Source organism: Lissotriton vulgaris, chromosome 7 (assembly GCF_964263255.1).
Source record: "Lissotriton vulgaris chromosome 7, aLisVul1.2, whole genome shotgun sequence".
NCBI lineage: Eukaryota > Metazoa > Chordata > Amphibia > Caudata > Salamandridae > Lissotriton > Lissotriton vulgaris.
The window spans coordinates 1,041,857,511-1,041,862,510 of record NC_141695.1 but is presented as its reverse complement, the minus strand read 5'-3'; the positions used below and the strand labels follow the sequence as shown (position 1 = coordinate 1,041,862,510).

At 40.8% G+C, this 5,000-nt stretch overlaps 1 pseudogene; it reads left to right on the top strand.

Moving 5' to 3' along the window:
• The window catches only part of LOC147702894 (28S ribosomal RNA), a 12,168-nt pseudogene that overhangs the window by 4,330 nt on the left and 2,838 nt on the right, over positions 1 to 5,000 (top strand).

Below are 5,000 nucleotides of genomic sequence, written 5' to 3'. Positions count from 1 at the left end.
ATGTGCTGTCTGTCCCAGAAATCATTAACCTCCTCACCGAATTTGACAAACCAGCACCCGCTTCAAACAATGCAAGAAGCAAAAATTATTCAGATCACGATATAGGCCTTAGTTCACCCTCCATAGCAGAAGAAGACGCAACAGTAGACCTCAGCAAATCCATCAAGTTTGTGGCCACCTCAGCCAAGAATTACATTGGTACAGCAAACTTTGAATATCTTCCCGATGTATACGAGGTCAGCAAAGATGTAATAACAAAGAAAAGTGACTACACAAAAAAAGTCACTTATTGGAAGTACCCAAACGAAAAATATAAATGTGACTTGTGTGGAGAAATATTGGGAACTTTTAAAGAACTGAGACAACATGTCTCCAACAAGCACAAAGGCTTCTATCTTAAAACGTACTTCCCAAAATGTGACAAAAAAGCCGAATACCACAATATTGCATGCCATTATGCCAAATGTAAAGGAAGACCTCAAAAATGAGAGCTGTCGTTCCTGTGCAGCTTCTTTGACCTCAGATTTGGAACAAAAATTGGGGTTTCTCAACATGCTCGGCATGCGCATCCAAGAGCGCAAAATGAGGCTAGACTAGCAGCTCTAGCAAGCAGCAAACCATCAAAATGATGGTCACAGGACGAAATACTGCTACTAGCAGAATTGGAAAAAGTGTATGAAAATAAGAGGAATATTAATGCTCTGATGGTTCCACATTTTGACAATAAAAACAGAAAACAAATTGCAGAAAAAAGAAGAGATAGAAGAGATAAAAGCAAAAAATGATGTACTGCAAGCATCAAATGTTTCTGAAAATTACTCTTGCGATGAACCAGAGGTTACAATAGAAGTAACAACAGAAAATCGCAGAGACTTTATCAATCCAAACGTGCGCAAGAAAATCAAGAACTTTGATGAGCTGGCAGACAGAATCACAGAAATCGAGAAGTACACCCAAAACGTACAGCAATACGATGCTGCTATGGATCTGATGGATGAGGTAGTGAATTATATCGCAGAAAACACAACTGATATAAGTCCTACACCAGCAAGTGTACCAACAAATGAACCAGCAAGTGAACTCAATATGAGCACCAGAATGCCTCAGTAGGGAACAAGATAACAAAAAAAGACAAGAAAAATGGAAGGCTTTATGGGACGCACAAGAAAAATTATGCCAAAGCAAAGGGCAGCTATAAAGAATACCAGGCAATGTTTAAAAAAGACAAAAAGTAAATTGGCAGGATTATCACTGATGGGGCAGAAGATGCCATTTGCCAAATAAGTGCTGATGAAATCTTTCAATACTACAAAAACATAATTGAGAAAGAAAACAAGAAAAATCCTAATTTCATGCCAATTGATCGGATACCAGAGGATTACGAAATTAGAAATCTATGTAAAGAAATAACACTGCTCGAAATAACTCATGCCTTCGAGAACTCCAATTTAAAGAAAGCAGAGGGTGGGGCCTGATAAGATTGGTCTGAATGACTTGTAAAAGTGCACAGCAGGCAACCAAGACTGCTGCCCAGAATTCTATTGTCTTGGTTGTTGATGAGAAGAGTACCAGAAATTATCAAAAAGAACCGATCAATTTTGATACCCAAGAATGTACCGATTAGTGAACCTAAAAAAATCAGTAACTGGCGTCCAATTACCATCGATACTGCATTCATGAAGTTATTCACAAAGATACTAACTAAAAGACTCTCATTTTTTGTTGAACTGAATACGAGACAAAAAGGCTTCATGAAGGTGAGAGGTTGCCTTGAAAATCTGACTCTCCTGCAAAATATCATAAAAGGGTCACAAAAAAACAGTCACTCATTAGCAGTTGTGTTCATAGATATATCGAAAGCCTTCGACTCTGTCAGCCATGGTCATATTATACAGAGTCTCGCAAGGCAAAGGCATCCATCATACATCAAAGACATAATAAAGGACTTGTACACTGACTCAACAACATCTTTCAAGGTAAAGAACAACAAAGCAACTCCTGAAATAACAATGAAATCTGGGGTCAAACAAGGGGATTCTTTATCCCCACTACTATTTAACATTGCCATGGATCCTCTGATCTTTGATCTTCAGAAAATGGCAAGGGCTTCACATTTGGATCAGATGGTCTTATTGAGCAAATCACCACTCTCGCCTTTGCCAATGACATCGCAGTACTCAGCAGTACATGGGAAGGAATGAGTACAAATCTGAAAATCATTGAAAAGTTCAGTAAAACTACAGGATTAAAACTTAATGTGAAAAAGACACATGGATTTTATATCAGTCACCATAAAGAGAAAATCCTGATTAACAACTGTAAACCATGGCAATATGAAAAAGAAAATATTGAAAATATTAATCCAGGAGAAAGTGAGAGATACCGCGGATTGAACTTTGATCCACACACTGGTCATACAAGCAACAACAAAATTCATGAGGTTCTTGTCAATCGGGCTAAAAAAATTGATAATCTACCACTTAAGCCCACGCAGAAAATAGAAATTTTGTGTCATACTTGGTACCTAAACTATCATTAAAATTGGAAATGACAGGAACAAAAGCAAAAACTTTAAATGTTCTGGATCAAACAATAAAAAAGTATGCCAAACACTTTCTACACCTTGATACATACACATGTGATGGTCTCATATATTCGAAAAGATCATTTGGGGGCCTCAGTATACCAAAACTATGTACACAAATTGGTCTCAATAAAGTCAATAGTTTATTGTATCTCAGGGCGGCTCCAGACCTGTACATAGCTCATTCATTCATGTATGCAGGAGAAGATATGAATGAAAAAATTGATAACATCATCAAAACACACAATCTCAACATTTTAGACAGTAGGTTTCTGAGCTATGATTTGAATTTATTAGCAACTTATGATTGGAGAAAAGAAGAGTTTGAGAAATGGGCATATCTCCCTGTCCAAGGTGATGGTATAAAATACTTATTAAGTAATCCAACCTCAAACTTCTGGATCAGCAAGCATAACAAAATGAAAGAAAACCAGTACATAGCTGCACTGATGTTAAGAGCAAAATTCTTATATACCAGAGAAACCATCACTAGGGGAAGAAATCGTGCATTTGCTACATGTAAGTATTGTAATGATGTTTGTGAAACAATTTTTCATATTTCAGGCGCATGTCCTAAAACTAAGGACATTAGGATAAAAAGACATAACAAAATTCTGGAACTGCTCATTATTAGAGCAAAAGGGTGTGGTTGGATGGCATATAGGGAACCTCATGTTAAGAATAATCAAGGAGAACTACGAAAACCAGATGTAGTGTTTACCAAAAATGGTACAGCTGTAGTGATTGATGTTTCAATTTGTTATGAAAATTCTCAGAATTTCCTTGAATTAGCTTTTGAGAGTAAAGTGAAATACTATCAGGATCTGTCACAGCAAATCAACGATCTCACAAAATGCAACACTTTAAAATTTGATGGCTTTATCATTGGATGTCGTAGTGTTTGGCCTCAATGTAATGATGTTGCTCTAGCTGATTTAGGTCTACAAATGTCATTCCCATTCAAGAAAAATGTTTGCCTGACTACTTTAATGGACACTCCTAAAATGTGCCAAGTATTCATGAACAATTTAATATCAAGCATATACTGAGATGCACACTTTCTTGCAGCACACATGTCACCCTTATAAAGCATAATGTTTTAACATATAGGTTTATAGTTGACAGAAGATTTAGTATAGATGTGAATTTTATAGATGTGAATTTTTTTAGATGTGCTTTTTTAGGTCTCGTAGCGATACAGTGCGTAAGCACTGTAGTCGCCGAGATCTATTGTTACTGACTCTGCTTCCCAGGAGACAGCACCTGGCCGCGCGCTTCTCTCAAAAGGCGATCAGCGCAGGCCACGCGCGCGCGAACGCGCTCGCCGTGTCTGTCTCCTGGGAAGCGCATACATACACAGGCACACTTCCCCCTGCACGCATGTGCACACACAGACACACACAGGAGCGCACATACACGCACGCACACATACAGAGACCCCCGTCGCACACACACACACGCTCCCCCGTCCCACACACACACACGCTCGCACACACAAGCGCACCGCCCCCCGTCCCACTTACCGCCAGTCTGGTGTTCTCCGCGGGGCTCTGCCCGAGTGAGAGCCCAGCGTCACTGAGAATTATGTCCGCCTTCCAGCGTGTGGAAGATCCGAGGCCGGGGCCAATGGACTCCGAGAACGAGGCTGACGTCACAGCACCCCTCCTCCGCCGCCGCCGCCGGACGACGCAGCCGTGAAACCCCTTGCACTGTTCCTGGTAACTCGTAATGGTTTATTTATTTATTTATTTATTTGTTTTCATTCCACATGTCTAAGTGAGATCTTGAAAACTTTCCTGTTGAAATCAGGCCCAGTTAGAATGCATCTGTACCGAGCCGTTTGGATTTCCCCAGCCCCTGCTGAAAACACAGCTCAAAAGCCAAGCCGCGTCTGAAATGTGGACGCCCGTATTTGCCGCATGTTGTATATTTTCCTTGGCCATACCTGTTGTACTTGTAATGCCAGTCGAGTAAGGTACTGTGTCTCTTATATCAGAGGCTGCAGATTAGAACAACATTGCGAGGTGGAGCTGTCATGGGACACTGCAGCATGACCGGCTGCAGGCTGGCTCTCTGCAAACCATGCGCTCCGGAGGTTTGTGATGGAACCCGAGGTAAACATTTCACCCAGAGTTTTAATTACTGCTAAACAAGCAGCTGAGGAGCCGAACCGGTACATGCCTGGGGAAGGAGAGCTTGCGACATTTTGTCTGTGATTTCTATACTTTGATGTAAGCAGTTCTATTTGCTTGCGTGCATTATGTGTGTGTGCGTGAAATGGTGTGTGTGTGTGCGCAATAGTGTGTGTGTGTGTGCGTGCAATGGTGTGTGTGTGTGTTGGACTTGGACTCGGTGTGTCACTTGAGAGTGTCTGTCTCTAACAGGTATCCCAAGGCCTGCTGATAAGACTCCCCCA